The sequence below is a fragment of the Budorcas taxicolor genome, chromosome 13 (genome assembly GCF_023091745.1).
Source record: "Budorcas taxicolor isolate Tak-1 chromosome 13, Takin1.1, whole genome shotgun sequence".
Taxonomy (NCBI): Eukaryota; Metazoa; Chordata; class Mammalia; order Artiodactyla; family Bovidae; genus Budorcas; species Budorcas taxicolor.
Genome location: NC_068922.1, coordinates 1,496,531 through 1,518,773, shown reverse-complemented (window position 1 = coordinate 1,518,773; position 22,243 = coordinate 1,496,531). Strand labels below are relative to the sequence as shown.

Sequence of the window (22,243 nt, the reverse complement as noted above, 5' to 3'; positions counted from 1 at the left end):
AAAGCATGGGCAAAAATTTCTCTGATGTTGCAAATCAAAATAACCATATTCTCCCCAAATTTAAAACCATCAGCACTTTAACAATTAATTTCCAGGCAATTTTTCTAGAATCCATTCTTGCTCCACAGTTCTTAGAAACTTAGATTTTCCTTTACAGTTACTAGAAAGTTTATAGTTAAAATTTTACAGTTATTAAAAAGTTAAGTTCCCAGATGTTAACAATTGCACTCCTGATTCTGAAGCTTGAGGTTTTCTCTCTTGATCAACTAACATTGTGTAAAAAAGGGATAGTATGTTGCAAGAAATTTACTTCCTATTGTAACTGTCCTCCAGAAAGTTAATTGTGTTAATAAACCATTCTGGGTCTAATTAAAAGTTTGGTTAACCTCAGCTGACTGTACCCATGATGTTGAACCCATTCATTCCAGGAAACTGGTTCTAGCCAGGGCTGGTGAACGGATCCCATGTGTGATGAGAAAAGCCTGCAGATGGCACAGGCAAGGGGAGTCACACTGCACACGCCTGCGGACACTCTAGGGAGAAATCAGTCAGAAATGGTGGGTTCAGTACTAAATTTAACTCTAAACAGGAAGTAGTTTCCATGCCAGCTGAATTTTTGTGCCTCTGTGCTGTGAATTTTGGAGAAGGTAATGGCACCCAACTCTAGCACTCTTGCCTGGGAAATCCCATGGACGGAGGAGCCTGGTAGGCTACAGTCCATGGGGTCGCTAAGAGTGGGACACAACTGAGCGACTTCACTTTCACTTTTCACTTTCATACATTGGAGAGGGAAATGGCAACCCACTCCAGTGTTCTTGCCTGGAGAATCCCAGGGACAGAGGAGCCTGTTGGGCTGCCGTCTATGGGGTCGCACAGAGTCAGACAACTGATGCGACTTAGCAGCAGCAGCAGCAGCAGCAGCAACAGCAGCAGCAGCAGCAGCTGTGAATTTAGAAGGCCAAGTGATTATCTTTCCTCCTTTTTCTACTGAGAGTTAGGCGCCATCCATCACAGGTTTAATGTTGGCAACTTCAAATGACACTTCTGGGTTCCTGTCTCTTTGATCATGCAGGAAAGAGATTCTTAGAAAAAAAGCAAACATGGAATTGAAAGAAAATAGGATTTTAAAAAGACTACCATTAACCACAGCGCCTAATCATCTGACAAACAGTGGAAGTCACTTCTGAATTTTAGCATATGCTACAGACTGATTTGTGACTCCCCAAAATCACACATTGAAGGCCTAAGCGCCAACATGATGATAAACAGGGAATTAATGAAAATCAAATGAATATAAGAGTGCAGTATCGGGGCTGTTGGACTAGTGGTCCTCATGAAGAGACACGAGAGAAGGTCCTCTTTCTCTCTCTGTACTCACAAGGCACACACAGGAGATGGCGGCCATCTGCCAGTCAAGGTAAGGAGCCTGTAAATGAACCTCACCTTGCTGGCACCTTGAATTTGGATTTCCCAGCCTCCAGAATATGAGAAATGAATCTCTGTTTTTAAATCATCCATCCTCTGGTATTTTGTTTTGGCAGCCCAAGCAGACTAATTACAGCATCCAAGCCTTTTCAAATCAAACTGTTAAATTAAACTTCATCTAAGAATTTGTTCTTTGCAAAACCTTCACATGAAAACTTGAACTCCAAAGTAAGCTTTACTGACACTGTTATCAGGAGATCTTCATACCATTGTGCAGAATGTGCTGACCTGGACAAAAACCCAGAAAGGGGACATCGCAAAGAACACTGAAGCCCTCCTCACACGGCACACGCCAAATACAGGTCTGAAGTCTACCACATAAAATTTGGAAATTCTAAAATCCGTGGAAACCACAAATATGGCCAAGAGTTTGCAGTAAATTCATTTGGTGGCAAAACTTATCAAGAAAGAATGAAAAACAATTTATGGTACTTAAAAACCACACTTGGATTTATACATCTGTTGCATTTGGTTGGAAATAATTTTTATTTTTTCTCCTCCCTCTCCATCTGCCTTTCCACTGTTTCTTTTTAGAAAAGTAAAAAGTAGTGACATTCCCACTCAAGTAAACATTCTTGTAGTATAGCATTCTGATAATGATCATAACCCACTGTTCATGTCTATCTGATGACAGTGAAAATAGCCTAATGATAAGAATCTTAGAGGTTTTGTTATTCACATTAAAGAACTTAAACATTTGGAAGAATGCTTCAAACTGAGTAGGTTTTTTGATTGGTTTTCTTTTCTACCTCGTTTGGAACACAGCAATCCCACTGCTGGGCATACACACCGAGGAAACCAGAATTGAAAGAGACACGTGTACCTCAATGTTCATCGCAGCACTGTTTATAATAGCCAGGACATGGAAGCAACCTAGATGTCCATCAGCAGATGAATGCATAAGAAAGCTGTGGTACATATACACAACGGAGTATTATGCAGCCATTAAAAAGAATACATTTGAATCAGTTCTAATGAGATGGATGAAACTGGAGCCGATTATACAGAGTGAAGTAAGCCAGAAAGAAAAACACCAATACAGTATACTAACACATATATATGGATTTAGAAAGATGGTAACGATAACCCTATATGCGAGACAGCAAAAGAGACACAGATGTATAGAACAGTCTTTTGGACTCTGTGGGAGAGGGAGAGGGTGGGATGATTTGGGAGAATGGCACTGAAACATGTATAATATCATATATGAAACGAATCACCAGTCTAGGTTCGATGCATGATACTGGATGCTTGGGGCTGGTGCACTGAAATGACCCAGAGGGATGGTACAGGGAGAGAGGCGGGAGGGGGGTTGAGGATGGGGAACACGTGTATACCTGTGGTGGATTCATTTTGATGTATGGCAAAACCAATACAATGTTGTAAAGTAATTAACCTCCAATTAAAATAAATCAATTTATATTTAGAAAAAATATATAAGCTTAATGTTGAATAAAACAATACATATTAAATCAATACACAATTATATAAACTGACTTAAAATTCAACATTCAAAAAACTAAGATCATGGCATCCAGTCCCATCACTTCATGACAAATAGATGAGGAAACAATGGAAACAGAGACAGACTATTTTCTTGGGCTCCAAAATCACTGCAGATGGTAACTGAAGCAATGAAATTGAGACACTTGTTTCTTGAAAGAAAAGCTATGACAAACCTAGATAGCACACTAAAAAGCAGAGACATTACTTTACTGACAAAGGTCTGTCTAGTCAAAGATATAATTTTTTCAGTAGTCATATATGGATGTGAGAGTTGTACCATAAAGAAGGCAGAGCACCAAAAAATTGATACTTTTGATCTGTGCTATTGGAAGAGACACATGAGAGTCTCTTGGACTGCAAGGAGATCCAAACAGTCGATCCTAAAGGAAATCAGTCCTGAATATTCATTGGAAGGACTGATGTTGAAGCTGAAGTTCTAATACTTTGGCCACCTGATGCTAACAGCCAACTCATTTTAAAAGAGTCTGATGCTAGAAAAGATTGAGGGCAGGAGGAGAAGGTGATGATAGAGGATAAGATGGTTGGATGGCATCACCAAATCAAACGATGTGAGTTTGAGTAAACTCAGGAAATAGTGACGGGCAGGGAAGCCTGGTGTGCTGCAGTTCATGGTTTTGCGAAGAGTCGGACACCACTGAGAAACTAAACCACAACAATCAACAAACAATGAGAAATTGTAGGAAAATATTTCCCCCTAATTTCCATTTTCTCATCTTTCTTTTGATGAAAAAGTACAATAGAAATTTCCCTCATCAGCACTGCTATAGTTCTATTAGCTTAGTTTTTGAAAAGTAAATTCTTACATCAGAGTCAGTTTGAGTCCTAACATCCTTGGTGCCCTAATGCTCTCAGTTAGCTTCATCAAACATGTTACCTGCAACCTGCATTCTCAGCCCAGCTCTGTGTCCATTCTGCTCCCTGGCAAGGTGGTCCCGAGGTTACTGTGCACAGGTGCACCAGCTCAGCCTGCTCTAGCCATGCGCCCAGTTTTCCTGAGAAGTATAATCTCAGCTTTAAAAGCGATCTGGGAGAACCTCCTGTTTCCTTTGCCTCTATGTCTGGTTTTCAAATCAACTTCAGCCTCTCTCCAGTGACCTAAACCTTTGCTGATCACCTCTACCCTTTCTACTTTAGAAATTCTTCCATCTTGAACCCAACTTTGCTCTTTTGCAAATTTAACTGAAAACACATTGCACATTTTTCTGCTTCTCTCATGGACTTACATTCTAGTTTAGACCTGTCTTCAGATTCACACTTTTAATTGCCCAAGCATAAAGTAAATAGCCCTTGGCTTTACCCTAGGTTTCAGACTCTCAGCGCTCATCAAATGCTTCCAGTTTCTCAGTCTGATCTGTGCTTCTGTTACCCAATCTTGAATTCTAACAACCGATTACTGCGGCTAATGCAGATACATGTTTAAATTCAGGCTCTGACAAAAGCAACAAAGAGACTTAAGTTAACTTACTTTTTAAGCCACAGACATCAATTCACCTTTATAAGCCATTAAGGGTTCACACATAAATGCAGTAAAACATAAGACCTAATCAGTTCAGTTCAGTTCAGTCGCTCAGTCGTGTCTGACTCTGTGACTCCATGGATTGCAGCACATCAGGCCTCCCTGTCCATCACCAACTCCCGGAGCTTGCTCAAACCCATGTTCGAGTTGGTGATATCATCCAATCATCTTATCCTCTGTCGTCCCCTTCTCCTCCTGCCTTCAATCTTTCTCAGTATCAGGGTCTTTTCCAGTGAGTCAGTTCTTCACATCAGGTGGCCAAAGTATTGGAATTTCAGCTTCAACATCAGTCGTTCCAATGAATAATCAGAACTGACTTCCTTTAAGATGGACTGATTGGATCCCCTTGATGTCCAAGGGACTCTCAAGAGTCTTCTCCAACACCACAGTTCAAAAGCATCAATTCTTCAGTGCTCAGACTTCTTACAGTCTAAATCTCATATCCATACATGACTACTGGAAAAACCATAGCCTTGACTAGACTGACCTTTGTTGGCAAAGTAATGTCTCTACTTTTTAATATGTTATCTAGGTTGGTGATAGCTTTTCTTCCAAGGAGAAAGTGACTCTTAATTTCATGGCTGCAGTCACCATCTGCAGTGTTTTTGAAACCCCCAAAAAATAAAGTCTGTCACTGTTTCCATGGTTTCCCCATGTATTTGCCGTGAGGAGATGGGACCAGATGCCATGATCTTAGTTTTCTGAATGTTGAGTTTGAAGCCAACTTTTTCACTCTCCTCTTTCACTTTCATCAAGAGGCTCTTTAGTTCTTCTTCGCTTTCTGCCATAATGGTGGTGGCATCTGCATATCTGAAGTAATTGATATTTCTCCCAGCAATCTTGATTCCAGATTCCAGCTTGTGCTTCATCCAGCCCGGTGTTTCTTATGATGTACACTGCATAGTTAAATAGCAGGGTGACAATGTACAGCCTTGACATACTCCTTTCCCAATTTGGAACCAGTCTGTTGTTCCATGTCCAGTTCTAACTGTTGCTCCTTAACATGAATACAGATTTCTCAGAAGGCAGGGAAGGTGGTCTTGTATTCCCATCACTTTAAGAATTTTCCACAGTTTCTTGTGAACCACACACTCATAGGCTTTGGCGTAGTCAATAAAGCAGAAGTTGATGCTTTTCTGAAATTCTCTTGCTTTTTTGACGTTGGCAATTTGATCTCTGGTTCCTCTGCCTTTTCTAAATCCGGCTTGAACATCTGGGAAATTCACAGTTCACGTACTGTTGAAACCTGGCATGGAGAATTTTGAGCATTACTTTGTTAACATGTAAGATGAGTGCAACTGTGCGGTAGTTTGAACATTCTTTGCCATTGCCTTTCTTTGGGAATAGAATGAAAACACCTTTTCCAGTCCTGTGGCCACTGCTGAGTTTTCCAAATTTGCTGGCATATTGAATGCAGCACTTTTACAGCATCATCTTTTAGGATTTGAAATAGCTTTCCTGGAATTCTATCACTTCCACTAGCTCTTCATAGCAATGCTTCCTAAGGCCCATTTGACTTCACATTCCAGGATGTCTGGCTCTAGGTGAGTGATCATACCATCATGGTTATCTGGGTCATAAAGATCTTTTTTTGTATAGTTTTGTGTATTCTTGCTACCTCTTCTTAATATCTTCTGCTTCTGTTAGGTCCATACCATTTCTGTCCTTTATTGTGCCCATCTTTGCAGGAAATGTTCCCTTGGTATCTCTAATTTTCTTGAACATATCTCTAGTCTTTCCTATTCTACCATTTTCCTCTATTTCTTTGCATTTATCATTGAGGAAGGCTTTCTTATCTCTCCTTGCTGTTCTTTGGACCTCTGCATTCAGATGGGTATATCTTTCCTTTTCTCCTTTGCCGTTAGTTTCTCTTCTTTTCTCAGATGTTTGTGAGGCCTCCTCAGACAAACATTTTGCCTTTTTCCACTTCTTTTCTTGGGGATGGTCTTGATCACTGCCTCCTATACAATGTTGAACCTACATCCATAGTTCTTCAGGTACTCTGTCTATCAGATCTAAACCTTTGAATCTATTTGTCACTTCGACTGTATAATCTTAGGGGATTTGATTTAGGTCATATCTGAATGGTCTAGTGATTTTCCCTCCTTTCTTCAATTTAAGTCTGAATTTGGCAAAAAGCTGTTCATGATCTGAGCCACAGTCAGCTCCTGGTCTCGTTTTTGCTAACTGCATAGAGCTTCTCTATCTTTGGCTCAAAGAATATAATCAATTTGATTTTGGTACTGACCATCTGGTGATGTCCATGTGTAGAGTCATATCTTGTGTTCTTGAGAGAGGATGTTTGCTATGACCAGTGCGCTCTCTTGGCAAAACTCTGTTAGCCTTTGACCTGCTTCATTTTGTACTCCATGTCCAAATTTGCCTATTACTCCAGGTAGCTCTTGAGTTCCTACTTTTACATTCCAGTCCCTATAATGAAAATGATATCTTTTTTTAGGTGTTTGTTCTAGAAAGTCTTGTAGGTCTTCATAGGACCATTGAAGTTCAGGTTCTTCAGCATTACTGGTTGGGCCATAGACTTGGATTACTGTGATATTGAATGGTTTGCCTTGGAAATGAATAGAGATCTTCTGTTGCTTTTGAGACTGCATCCAAGTACTGCATTTAGGACTCTCTTGTTGAATATGATGGCTATTCCATTTCTTCTATGTGTTTCTTGCCCATAGTAGTAGATATAATGGCTATCTGAGTTAACTTCACCCATTCCAGTCCATTTAGTATTTATTAGGTATTATAATACCTAACAATCCCAGGTTAAGAGGATTAGAGAGTAGAGGTTAAAAGGACTGTAGAAGAGATCCTCCCATTTTTAGTGTTCCTTCCTTTTACTCTAAAGAGCATCATTTAAAAATCTTCCTAACTGAGATACATTGATGTTTGTCAGAGGTTTTACATTTTTCTGATCATCCCTCTCAGTCAAAATGCACATCATCGCTCAGTACACTGATACGTACAGATATATATGTACCTGAAACATACACAAACTAGCACTTAACCTTATAAGCTGTGTACCCTATGTTGTTTCCTACTATATACTCCATTGTATTCTATTTCATTTTTTAAAAGACAGCCCTCACAACTGAATTTATAACCCACAGATAGGTCAGGATCTGAAAAGCCCTGACAGATAACCTCATTGTATGACCTTAGAGATGGATGGCACTGAAATCTATGATGCTACTTCAGAAAAGCTATAGGAAGTCTTCATACCTTGTCTTCATACCTTCAGCTATTTTGTGTAGTTATTAAAGAGATTAGAAAGTTTAAAAAAATCCAAGACAGTTGTTCCTTCCCTGGAAATTAAAATTGAATGAGTAAGTGACTGGGTAGCTACTCGATGTTACTGGCAGACTCCTAAAATGTTGAAGACAAGCAGGAAGGTATATCCAGACATCTCCTATCTGAAGCATGTTCCCAGGTCAGAGGAGGAAAAGACAGAAATGAGTAGAGTTGTTTACAACTTTGATCCACAGACAATGCTTGTATAGACACGGCTCTCCTCTTTTCTTACTGGGTGTCACGTCCTGGAGGCTTTTATGAACATTTCTCTTTTAGGAGCCACTGATGGCTGAATCAAAAATCTAACCCACAGTACACAAATTCTTTATTAACTGCCATGGCACAGAATGAGAACTTTTTCCTCTTTAATTCTAATATTTTTGAGAACTGTTTGACAAAGATGCCAAGCAAAATTCTAGATGGACGTCAAAGAAGCGCCTAACTTCTGACACACTCCTATTCTCCATCACTTCTCAAAGACAGTGTGGATTGCCTGAGTCTGCAGTCACCCCTTCACTAAGATTTCTGAACTCATCTTTAGTATTTAATGTGTCACACTTCCCTCTTCATAATGCTTAGTATGTCTTTGCAATTTAAGTGTTTTGGGAGGATACAGAATACAAACCAGAGATAAATAATCCTACTGCACATTCTACTGACACTACACATATCTTTACTGTGCAATTTCTTTCTTTTTTAAAAAAATTTAAACATAGTCATAAAAACCTTTACCATTGACCTCAGATTTACTTTTTGAGACTCAGGCCATGAAAGCTTCAGCTGAGTATGTCCATCTGGGCCCACCTCTGGTCTTATCTTCCTGCCTCAGTTTTATTTCAAACAGTTTTTTTTTTTTTTTTTCTTTTTTTTTTTTTGGAACCTGTTGCATTTTTTTGCCACTAAACTTTTTTTTTTAAATTGAAGGATAATTGCTTTACAGAACTCTGGGATTTTTCTGTCATGTATCAACAAAAATCAACAAGAATTTCTTTGGAGAAATGTATTTTTTTAGGTCTTTTTCCCACTTTTTGATTGGGCTGTTTTTTTCTTTTTTTTTGGGAACTTGTTGCTTTTTTTGCCACTATTTTTTTTTAATTGAAGGATAATTACTTTACAGAATTCTGTTATTTTCTGTCATAAGTCAACAAGAATCAGTATGTCTTCTTTGAAGAAATATCTTTTTTTAGGGCTTTTCCCCACTTTTTGATTGGGCTTTTTTTTTTTTTTTTTCCTGGTATTGAGTTGTATGAGCTGTTTGTATATTCTGGAAATTAATTCTTTGTAAGTTGTTTCATTTGCTATTATTTTCTCCCATTCTGAGGCTTGTCTTTTCACCTTGTTTGTAATTTCCTTTGCTGTGCAAAAGCTTTTAAGTTTAATTAGGTCCCACTAGTTTATTTTTGTTTTTGTTTCCATTATTTTAGGAGGTAAGCCAGAGAAGATTTTGCTTTACATTTATTTTGATTTATGTCATCGAGTTTTCTGCCTATTCAAACAGTTTTTAAACACCTCCCTCTTCAGACAGCTCTCTGTGAGCCCCTCACTCCCACTCAAGCTCCATCTGACCCCTGTCCCCCTTTATTCTCTAACTCAGTGAAGATCAATTATGATTAGCAAATCAAATTTCAAGGTGCTTAGATGCCAGGTTTCCTTTTAGACCCTTTAGTTGGGGGAACAGACTGGACTTTCATCTTTCATGAGTCTATACTGGGAATCTGGGTGTATCCACGTTCCTGGTCTTTATTATTCTCTTGTGATAATAATCTTTTTTTCCACTTTGGGCACTTTCTCATCCTCATTATTTTCCTCTGTGTTCTGAATATCTCAGCCTATTTGACAGTCTGAAGCTTAGAACTGTAAATGGGCTTACATTTAAATTCCATTTTCCTCATCATTTCTTTTTTGAGCTTCATATTTGGTATGTGTATGTGTGTGTGTGTGTGTGTGTGTGTGTGTGTGTGTGTGTGTGTATACATACACAAGCATGTGTGTGTACCAAAGAAACTAGTTAAATTCTTTGGTTTTCATGAATAGAGTGGAAATCAAATTGCATAGATTTCCTATTTTCTTAAATACCACTGGAAAGAAATAGAATTCTTCCTTCCTGAGTATTATGATTTATTTTAAGCCTTGTCCAGAAACTACTGAAAGTTAAAGTAGCGCATACTCATGGCCTTGGTCCCCAGGGAAGAATGATCTCTGTGCTCTGTTTCATTTTCTCCAAACATCCTTCCACATTTCAGGGAAAGAAATCACGTTGTCACCAAACCTCTTGCTTTTCCAGAGAAGAAGCAGTACTTTCCATGGTCTTTTCAACTTTGCATAAAAGAAGAATCTCCAGAAAAGTGTCACCATGAAATTCAAAGTGAAAGAGGGATGAGCTTAAGCAGGTTTCCCCACTGCTTGCTGGAAGATACCAGAAAAATGAGAAGGAAGTTTTAAAAACAGCACAGAAGGGCTCTCTCTTGAAAAACTTGCAAAAACTATTTTTTTTTTTTCTAAACTTGTGTAGTATAGACATAACACACCAGCTCAGTGGAATTGCAAGTCTAGAAATTAAGGGCTCAGCTCTTCTGGACATAGCTGCTGATGGTGTGTAAGACTTTTGCATACATTGCTTAGAAGATTTATATCCTTCCATTTCAGAGGCAAAGAATATGCAATGATGTTTCAAGGATGAAGATACAAGATTTCTTTAAAAAATGAAAAAGAAAAAGGGATCAGTTCCAGATAAGTGACAGATGTATTTCCTTCTAGACCTGATCCATGGCATCACCTGGGGCCTTGTTAGAAATACAGAGTCTCAGGTCTAGCCCAGACTTGTGGAAGCAGAAAGACCTTTTAAAAGGCTCTCCAGGGGATCTGGATGCACTTTGTAGCTTGAGTAGCTGGATACACTTCGTAGTTGTCTCAGCTGACTAGATTGGGTCTGAGTGTTGGTAAGTATAGAGGTGGAAGAGTTCTGCTATAAACTAAACCATCTGTGCTTAACTCAGGCTATTAAAAATGATATTGGTCAAGCTGGAAGACAGCCTAGAGGGTTAATGTATTCTTACCATAAAAATATTCAGAAATTCAGGTCAGAGGAAAGAGTCAAAAGGGAGATTTGGTCTTATATCAAATACTTTTTTTCCTAAAACATTCTAAAAATGCTAAAAAGAGCCCCCTCCACCACCTGTATTAAAACAATGCTGTCACAGTGAAAATCAGAGAAATTAAGTTCATCTCAACAAAATAATAAATGTGTTATTGAACAAATACCTTGTTGTCTTTCAAACATAAGTGTGTTATCTGAGCTCCATGGAAATAAATGTTTGAGTTCCTGATCTTTGACTCAAACATAGATCTTCACAACATATTCTGCCGTGTTGTAAAATCTTGCAGTTTGTCTTATAACTCACAGCTGTGGAATCAACTCCATGCTCATTACTATGTTTGGTCAGTGTTTTGAGAGTAGGGGGATAAACTGCAGGCCAAGCAGGGTCAATAAGAAATTGTAAGCTATAAGGAGTGTGTCTAATTCCTGGATTGTAGGGTGACCCTTCTGTCCTCCCAGTAGGCAGAATCTTAGTAAAACACTAAACCTTTCTTTGCAAATCCTGGGTCTCAAGCTCTTGGGCCTGTGGTCTACATTTTCAAATTCAATTCATATACATTCATTATATATTAATTGTGCTTATGATGTACAAAGTACTTTGGGAAGCTTCTAAAAGGTACACAGAGGAATGACCCTTGGAGTCTGAAACCAAGTGCAAAGATTAATGAAATATAGTCCTTGCCAAATTTGAAGGGCAAAACTTTTCCATTGTTGGTTTGGCCTTACTGCCAATCATAATATCAACCACCTAATCTTAGATGACGTATTATCCTAAAGGGAAAAAAAGTAAATCTAGCATAACTAGATGCTATAATAAATGTCTGGGCTAAGCTTTTAGGTATTCTGAAAAGCAGAAGTTTTTGTTTCTCTGAGACAAATAAAATCTTATTCTAAATATTGATAAACACAATTTCTTCAGATTCTAGAATGAGCTACTATCACTGGAGATTCAGGGCTTGGCAACGGCATTGCCCTCTACCTGAAACACCCATTTCTTGGCCTTTCAAAATGTTGTCTCTTTCATTGATGCTTTCTTAATCCCATCAAAACAGACTCCTCAGCTTCAGGAGCCATTATCACTAAGTACATGTGATAGGTCCATAATAATTTATTCACTATTGAAGAAAATGAAATTACATCTCAGAATTAACTTCTTTAAGAACTGGTTTGGTTTAAACTTTATTCACATATTCATTCATTCAATATGTTATTTAGCATTTACTATGTGTCAGGCATTGTTCTGTGCAGAGCTGTGGTGATAGGGGATGGGGGTGGTAGGTACAGCAATGAACAATACAGATTGGTTCATTATATCTTGAGGCTCATGGAATAGCTGGGCACATACCTGACAATAAACATGCAAAAAAATTCACAAAAGATCGTTTTAAACAGTGCAAAGTGCTGTTAAGAAAATAAAACTGGTGAAGATGAGAGAAATGGTGTTATAGTAGCTACTTTACTTGAGCCATTTTACTTACCTAACATAAATAACCTTTGCTATGTGCTAGGATTACTCTCGCTCCTTGGAAGAAAATCTATAACAAAACTAGAGAGTGTATTAAAAAGCAGAGATATCACTTTACCAACAAAGGTCCATATAGTCAAAGCTATAGTTTTTCCAACAGTCATGTATAGGTGTGAGAGTTGGACCATAAAGAAAGCTGAGCATCAAAGAATTGATGCTTGCGAATTGTGGTGCTGGAGAAGATTCCTGAGAGTCCCTTGGGCAACAAGGAGATCAAATCAGTCAATTCTAAAGGAAATCAACCCTGAATTGGAATTCATTGGAAGGACTGATGCTGAAGTGGAAACTCTAATACTTTGGCCAGTTCACTGGAAAAGACCCCTATGATGGACGAGATTGACAGCAAGAGGAGACGGGGTGACAGAGGATGAGATGGTTGGATGGCATCACTGATTCACTGGACATGAGTTTGAACAAACACAGGGAGATAGTGAAGGACAGGGAAGCCGGACATACTAGAGTTCATGGGATCACAGACAGTTGGACACAACTTGGCCAGTGAATAACAACAACAAGGACTACTCTAAGTTCTTTAAAAATATTAAATCATTCATTCTTGAAAATATGATTACCAAAAAATACATTTATCACTGCCATTTTATACATGAACTCTAACCCCTAGGCATGGCTTCCCTGGAGAATTGGCACCCCACTTGGCCTGCCTATAACATTAACGTAAACCAGCCTACACAACCCATGTGGCTATGCCCTGCAATGAAATACTTTCCCTATACCGAGTAATGGGTATTACCAAATGCACATTTTCAAGGGAAAAATGTATTGCTGCATCTCATATCAACTGTATTTAAATTTCATAAGACAAAATCTTTTACTTTTTTATTCAAGAGTAATTAAAATATAATAAAATATATAGGTCTTAAGTGCAAAAATTACCAAATCTGACAAATACACATATGCATGGAACATCTATCAAGATATCATTTCCATCATCCAAGAAAAGTCCATTCTGTCCCATCTCAATCAACTGTATCCATTTTAGTTGCTTCTGCTGATGTTTTGCATCCAAACAGTGTTTAGATTTCTCATCAATGTTTCACCTGCCAGTAAAAGCCAATAGTCATATTTGAAAGTTACAATATCCATTGCAATTTTCAAAAGCAAGCTGAAATTCTGTATTTCTTGCCCTTTTTTGTGTATATCAGTCAGTTCAGTTGCTCAATTGTGTCCAATTCTTTGGAGCCCACGGACAGCAGCACTCCAGGCATCCCTGTCCATCACCACTCCCGGAGCTACTTAAACTCATGTCCATAGAGTTGGGGAGGCCATCCAACCATCTCATCCACTGTTGTCTCTTTCTCCTGCCTTCAATCTTTTCCAGCATCAGGGTCCTTTCCAATGAGTCAGTTCTTCGCATCAAGTGGCCAAAGTATTGGAGTCTCAGCTTCAGCATCATTCCTTTCAATGAATATTCAGGACTTATTTCCTTTAGGATGGACTGGTTGGATCTCCTTGCAGTCCAAGGGACTCTCAAGAGCCTTCTACCACACCATAGTTCAAAAGCATCAATTCTTCGGCCCTCAGCTTTCTTTATAATTCAACTCTCACATCCACACATAACTCCTGGAAAAACCATAGCTTTGACTAGATGGACCTTTGTTGGCAAAATAATGTTTCTGCTTTTTAATATGCTGTCTAGGTTGGTCATAGCTTTTCTTCCAAGGGGCAAAAGTCTTTTAATTTTATGGCTGCAGTCACCATCTGCAGAGATTTTGGGGCCCCCAAAAATAGTCTGTCACTGTTTTCATTGTTTCCCCATCTATTTGCCATGAGGTGACGGGACCAGATGCGCTTATCGTAGTTTTCTGAATGTTCAGTTTGAAGCCAACATTTTCCCTCTCCTTTCACTTTCATCAAAAGGCTCTTTAGTTCTTCACTTCCTGCCATAAGGGTGGTGTCATCTGCATATCTGAGGTTATTGATATTTCTCCCGGCAATCTTGATTACAGTATGAGCTACATCCAGCCTGGCATTCTGCACGATAATCTGCATATAAGTTAAATTAGCAGGGTGACAATATACAGCCTTGATGTACTCCATTTTTGATTTGGAAACAGTCTGTTGTTCCATGTCCTATTCTGTTTGTGCCTGACCTGCATAAAGATTTATCAGAAGACAGGGAAGGTGGTCTGGTATTCCCATCTCTTCAAGAATTTTCCACAGTTTCTTGTGATTCACACAGTCAAGGGCTTTGGCGAAGTCAATAAAGCAGAAGTAGATGTTTTACTGGAACACTGTTGCTTTTACGATGATCTAACAAATGTTGGCGATTTGATCTCTGATTCCTCTGCCTTTTCTAAATTCAGCTTGAACACCTGGAAGTTCACTGTTCACATACTGTTGAAGCCTGGCTTGGAGAATTTTGAGCATTACTTTACTAGCGTATGAGATGAGTGCAATTGTGTGGTAATGTGAACATTCTTTGGCATTGCCTTTCTTTGGGATTGGAATGAAAACTGACCTTTTCCAATCCTATGGCCACTGCTAAGTTTTCCAAATTTGCTGGCATATTGAGTGCAGCATTTTCACATCCTCTTCTTTCAGGATTTGAAATAGCTTTGCTGGAATTCCACCACCTCCACCAGCTTTGCTCATAGTGATGCGTCCTAAGGCCCATTTGACTTCTCATTTCAGGATGTCTGGCTCTAAGTGAGTGATCATACCATCATGGTTATATAGGTCATGAAGATCTTTTTTGTATAGTTCTTCTGTGTATTCTTGCCACCTCTTCTTAGTATCTTATGCTTCTGTTAGGTCCATACTATTTCTGTCCTTTATTGTGCTCATTTTTGCATGAAATGTTTCGTTGGTATCTCTAATTTTCTTGAAGAGATGTCTAGTCTTTCCCATTCTATTGTTTTCCTCTATTTCTTTGTACTGATCACTGAGGAAGGCTTTCGTATCTCTCTTTGCTGTTCTTCGGAACTCTGCATTCAAATGGGCATACCTTTCCCTTTTTCCTTTGCCTTTCATGTCTTTTCTTTTCTCAGCTCTTTGTAAGGCCTCTTCAGACAGCCATCTTGCCTTTTTGAATTTCTTTTTCTTGGGGATGGTCTTGTTCACTGCCTCCTGTACAATGTCACAAACCTCCATCCATAGTTCTTCAGGCAGTCTATCAGATCTAAACCCTTGAATCTATTTGTCATTTCCATTGTATATTCGTAGGGATTTAGGTCATAACTGAATGGTCAAGTGATTTTCCCTACTTTCTTCAAGTTAAGTCTGGATTTGGCAAAAAGGTGTTCATGATCTGAGGCACAGTCAGCTCCTGGTCTTGTTTTTGCTGATGGTATAGAGCTTCTCCATCTTTCGGTGCAAAAAATATAATCAGTCTCATTTTGGTATTGACCATCTGGTAATGTCCATGTGAAGTCTTCTCCTGTGTTGTTGGAAGAGGGTGTTTGCAATGACCAGTGCGTTCTCTTGGCAAAACTCTGTTAGCCTTTGACTTTGAATTTTGTACTCCCAGGTCAAATTTGCCTGTTACTCCAGGTAGCTCTTGACTTCCTACTTTTGCATTCCATTCCCCTATAATGAAAAGGACATCTTTTTGTGTGTTAGTTTTAGAAGGTCTTGTAGGTCTTCATAGAACCATTCAACTTCAGCTTCTTCAGCATTACTGGTTGGGGCATAAACTTGTATTACTGTGATATTGAATTGTTTGCCTTGAAAAGGAACAGAGATGATTCTGTTGTTTTTGAGATTGTACCCACGTACTGATTTTGGAGTATTTTCTTTACTATGATGGCTATTTCATTTCTCTTGAGGGATTCTTGCCCATAATAGTAGATATGATGGTCATCTGACTTAAATTCACCTGTTTCAGTCCATTTTATTTCACTGATTTCTAAAATATCAATGTTCAGTCTTGCCATCTCCTGAGTTGATTCAGGACCTAAATTTCGTGGTTCCTAGGCAATATTGCTCTTTAAAGCATTGGACTTTACCTCCATCATGAGTCAGATCCACAACTGGGCGTTGTTTTCACTTTGGCTCCATCTCTTCATTCTTTCTGGTGTTATTTCTCTACTCTTCTCCCATAACGTACTGGGGCATCTACCGACCTGGGAAATTCATCTTTCAGTATCATATCTTTTTGCCATTTCATAATATTCATATGCATATTTTCTTCGGAAGTGTTAGTTGCACTTTGATTTTGGTTCAGTACATCTGTTTCCATACACTCCACCTGCTGACATGGTGCTTGGGCAAAGGCTTGGGCTCCATCGTCCACTGTTTGTAATCTAGAGACTCATCATGCACAGCCCACTGAAGATGTGTCCTACCATCCTAAAATCTAGAGAGAAGGCACAGGCAGATACTATTTGGGTTCCACACATTCCCTGAAGTTCCCAAGCTATTTAAAATCTGCACATGAGGTATTTTCTCAGCAGATCTCTAACTCATGGAAGTTCAGTTCAGTTCAGTCACTCAGTCGTGTCTGACTCTCTGCGAACCCATGAACCGCAGCACACCAGGCCTCCCTGTCCATTACCAACTGCTGGAGTCTACCCAAACCCATGCGCATTGAGTCAGTGATGCCATTCAACCATCTCATCCTTGTCATCCCCTTTTCCTCCTGCCCTCAATCTTTCCCAGTATCAGAGTCTTTTCAAATGAGTCAGCTCTTTGCATCAGGTGGCCAAAGTGTTGGAGTTTCAGCTTCAGCATCAGTCCTTCCAATGAAACGCCCAGTACTGATCTCCTTTAGGATGGAATGGTTGGATCTCCTTGCAGTCCAAGAGACTCTCAAGACTCTTCTCTAACACCACAGTTCAAAAGCATCAATTCTTTGGTGCTCAGCTTTCTTTATAGTCCAACTCTCACATCCATGCATGACTACTGGAAAAACCATAGCCTTGAGTAGACGGACTTTTGTTGACAAAGTAATGTCTCTGCTGTTTAATATGCTGTCTAGGTTGGTCATAACTTTTCTTCCAAGGAGTAAGCAGCTTTTAATTTCATGGCTGCAATCACGATCTGCAGTGATTTTGGAGCTCCAAAATATAAAGTCAGCTACTGTTTCCCCATCTATTTGCCATGAAGTGATAGGACCGGATGCCATGCTCATGGAAGTGAAGGTGGTAAATCAGAATGAAATAGGCCTGTGCTTCTCAGTCTTCAATATGCCCATGGACTACCTAAGGATCTTGTTAAAATGCAACGTATCATGTTGATGTGTGGGTAAACCAATACAATACTGTAAATTAAAAAATAATAATAATAAATAAATAAAAAAAGAAAAATGCAAAGTATCATTTACCAGGTTGGGGCTGGGCCTGTTACTGAATTTCTAAAAAGATCTGGGTGATGCTGATGCTAGTAGTCCAAAGACTACAAGTTGAGTACTCAGGACAAATTTAAGGTCAGATTAAATAAACATTTACCCATGAGCCAAGTTCTAGGGCATAAAAGGGACTCTGCTAAAATAAATTCAGGGGTTATTGGGTTAAATTTAAAATGGTTTCTTTAAGATAGGACCCATAGAACCCATAACATGCTAATGCGAATCGTTACTTCTGGTATCTGAAGTGTTCCACGTCTATTGGATCAAGGAGCACTTTCTTTGGAGAGCATCTGATAGGTCCGCTGCCTACCCAGCAGCGTGAAAGGACCTTGTAGATCCTTCTGAACCCAAACTTCCACTATTTCTAGGGAAGCTCTCTCAAGGATTTGATTATCTTGACAAAGGAAATACAACGCAAAACTTCCCATTGTTCCATATTCCTTATTTCTTTTTATGCCTTTTTGAAATTACAGATTCCACAAACTTTCAGAGCCGGAAGGCTAAGATTCTACATTGTTGGCAACTTAATGCCTAAAAACAAATAAAACTGGGTACCTAGAAAGCTGTGTAACATATAACCTATGAAAGTAAATGATTGGCATCAATGAGCTTCACAAATAATGGTTAGCTTATAGGATTCATTTTTCCCACATTGTAACAATGCTGTTCATTCCTCTCACTAGCTTAACTGGGAAACTGAGTCCTCTGTCATTTCTCTAAATAATGACTTTCCCTCAGTATGCCTCTTACTTGGGACATGACTCAGACGACAGCTGAGTTTTTAAATTTCTTTCAGAGTGTCAAACTGGTCTATCTTATTGAGGTATTTAAAACAAAAACAGACTTTAAAAATATGCACTTCTAGTAAACTTAAGAAATTCAGAATTGTGATGGCAAATTTCTCTTTCTGACTGGAATCTTTCCATTACTGTCACAGACACACTTGGATTTCTGAAGTACAGCCTTGCATTGTCTTATGACAGTCTTGTTTTAGCTACCTAAGTGCACTGATTTAATGTACAGGCTTTCAAAATTGTATTTACTGAAGATAACATTAAAAACATCACTAAAGCTATTCAGTAAACTCTGGTTACTCTAAGATTTCATATTTATATTTCAAATACTCCCAAACAAACCTGGGGGGGTCACAGAATATTTAAAAATTATAAACTGGAGTCATGTCCTCTGCAAGGATCAGGGGCAGGAACAGGACATGCAGACCAGTGAAAGTGACCAGCTGATGGCCCACTACCTGCAGCTCGGCTCTGCTTGCTTGTTCTCATTGAGCTAATTCAGGAACCTCTCTCATTTTCATAATTATCCATAAGGTAGATGTTATTACCCATTCTTTACAGGCAAGGAAATGAAGGGCATTTTCTGTTATGAAAATGTATATTTATAAATGTCTTAGCAGTATCCTCAGAGCTCTCAAGAATCAGCTCCACTAATCAGAATTACTGCTGTGACCTTATTAAATAATGGAACTTCGACAGGCTCATTTCTAATATGCAAATACATTCATAATAATTTCAGATACAAACTGATGCTCACGTAGATAACCAAGGCCTACAAATCAAAGACAATGACAAACCTACCACAGTGTTAAGAGAATAGTTATCTCAGAATTTACAAACATTATAAGCAAATTGAATACATAAATATCTGAGTTACAAATAAACTGTATTTTTGAGCAAATAGTCCAATTTTCTACTATTACTTCCCTGTGAAATTACCCTAATAATCACTAACATTTTTGGATAGTTTTTATAAGGTAAGCACTGTCCCAGGCCTATTTAAGTCCCATTTCTGAAAATATAAGCTTACTTAGTAAAAAGATGTTTCCGATGACAGACACAAAAGCTACAGAACGGCGTTCGAGAAGCACCAACAGGCTCATGAAAAGGTACTCAAGATCACTCTTAGAGAAACATACTTCAAAACTACAATGAGGTATGACCTCACACTGATCAGAATGGCCATCATTGAAAAGTTTACAAACAATAAACGCTGGTGAGGGTGTGAAACGAAGGGAAACTTCTTACCCTGCTGGTGGGAATATAAATTGAGGGAGCTACCACTGGAAACAGTATTGAGATTCCTTAAACAGCTGAAATAGAGTTATCATATGACCCAGCAATCCCACTCCTGGCATATATGTGGAAAAGATGAAAAATCTAATTTGAAAAGATACATGCATCCCAACTTCATAGCAGCATTATTTACAATACCCAAGACAGGGAAGCAACCTAAATGTGCAACAAGAGAGGAATGGATAAAGAAGATGTAGATATATACAATGAAATACTGTGCTGTGCTGTGCTTAGTTGTTCAGCCATGTCTGACTCTTTGTGACCCCATGGACTATAGGCTACAAGGCTCCTCTATTCATGGAGATTCTCCAGGCAAGAATACTAGTATGGGTTACCATGCCCTCCTCCAGGGGATCTAACCCAGGTCTCCTGTACTGCAGGCAGATTCTTTACCACCTAAGCTATAAGGGAAGTCCACAATGGAATATTACTCAGCCATGAAAAGAATGAAATAGTGCCATTTGCAGCTACATGGATGAACCTATTTAACATCATATTTAACTTATATGCAGAGTACCTCATGAGAAATGCTGGACTGGATGAAACACAAGCTGGAATCAAGATTGCTGGGCGAAATATCAATAATCTCAGATATGCAGATAATACCACCCTTATGGCAGAAAGCGAAGAACTAAAGAGTCTCTTGATGAAAGTGAAAGAGGAGAGTGAAAAAGTTGGCTTAAAATTCAACTTTCAGAAAACTAAGATCATGGCATCTGGTCCCATCACTGCATGGCAAATAGAAGGGGAAACAGTGGAAATAGTGACAGACGTTATTTTGGGGGGTTCCAGAATCACTGCAGATTGTGACTGTAGCCATGAAATTAAAAGACACTTGCAACTTGGAAGAAAAGTTATGATCAGCCTAGACAGCTTATTAAAAAGCAGAGACATTACTTTGACAACAAAGTCTAGTCAAAGCTATGGTTTTTCCAGTAGTCATGTATGGATGTGACAGTTGGACTATAAGGAAAGCTGAGCCCCCCAAAATTGGTGCTTTTGAACTGTGGTGTTGGAGAAGAGTCTTGAGAGTCTCTTGGACTGCAAGGAGATCCAACCAGTCCATCCTAAAGGAGATCAGTCCTGAATATTCATTGGAAGGACTGACGCTGAAGCTGAAACTCCAATACTTGGGCCACCTGATGTGAAGAACTGATTCATTGGAAAAGACTTTGATGCTGGGAAAGATTGAAGGAGAGAGGAGAAGGGGATGACAGAAGAAGAGATGGTTGGATGGCATCACCGACTCAATGGACATGAGTTTGAGTAATCTCTGGGAGTTGGATGGATGGGGAGGCTTGGTGTGCTGCAGTCCATGGGGTCGCAAAGTGTGGGACACAACTGAGAGACTGAATTGAATTGAACTGAACTAGATGAACCTAGACATTATCATACTAAGTAATTCAAACAAAGATGAATATTATATGATATCTCATACATGTGGAATCAAAAAATGACACAAATTAAGTTATTCACAAAATGAAAATGGATTGACAGACATAGAAAGCAATCTTATAGTTACCAAATGGGTGAATAGGGGAGGCATAAATTAGGAGTTTGGGATTAGCAGATACACACTACTATATATAAAATAGATAAACAACAAGGACCTACTGTACAGCATAGGGAACTATTTAATGTATTCAATATCTTGTAATAATCTACAATGGAAAAGAATCTGAAAAAAGTATATATATATGTGTCTGTATATATGTATATGCATATATATGTATGCAACAAAGTTATTCAGATACATATATATTCATAGTCATATACATATGCATATATACATGTATGTAACTGAATAACTTTGTTGCATATATAAACTAACAACACTGTAAATCAACTGTAGTTCAACTTTAGAAAAAAGAAAAAAGTATTACAGAAGCTGGTAAACATTGTGTGAAGTTTAGAGTAAGGGTTACAAGTTTAATTTTATACATCAAAGACACGTTAACTTTGATTTTAAAAGATTATATGAAAAAGCTTTCAAAACTTAGACATCTTATAAACAACCACTACTTACTAACATCAATGTCAATATTTTAACATCTTTAATTTTCCACATGATCAGTGATGTTTACATAAATAATAGTTGCAATAATCATGTGAAAATTACACTAATGAGCTTAACTGCAATTATCATGTGAAAATTATATTAGTGAGCTAATGGAAATATCTTAAAAGTATTTTATACTGATGGGGATTTTAAGGTTCATGGGACCTTAGAAAGCGCAATGTTGTTCCCTCCTCTCTGTGTAGGCAAGGTGGCTTTGGGGGTTTTGGGGAAACCCAGAACCATTTCTTCCAGTCTCTCTCCAGGATGGCTAGGTTAAGATAATCAGAATCATCAGTGTGTTTGATTCAACCCAGACATCAAAAACACTTAGTCATTGTA

General features: G+C 38.6%; 1 protein-coding gene across 1 annotated transcript in view; it reads right to left on the bottom strand.

Annotated features, from left to right (window-relative positions):
• The window catches only part of PLCB1 (phospholipase C beta 1), an 854,020-nt gene that overhangs the window by 504,139 nt on the left and 327,638 nt on the right, over nucleotides 1–22,243 (bottom strand). The gene's annotated exons all lie outside the window — the stretch shown is intronic.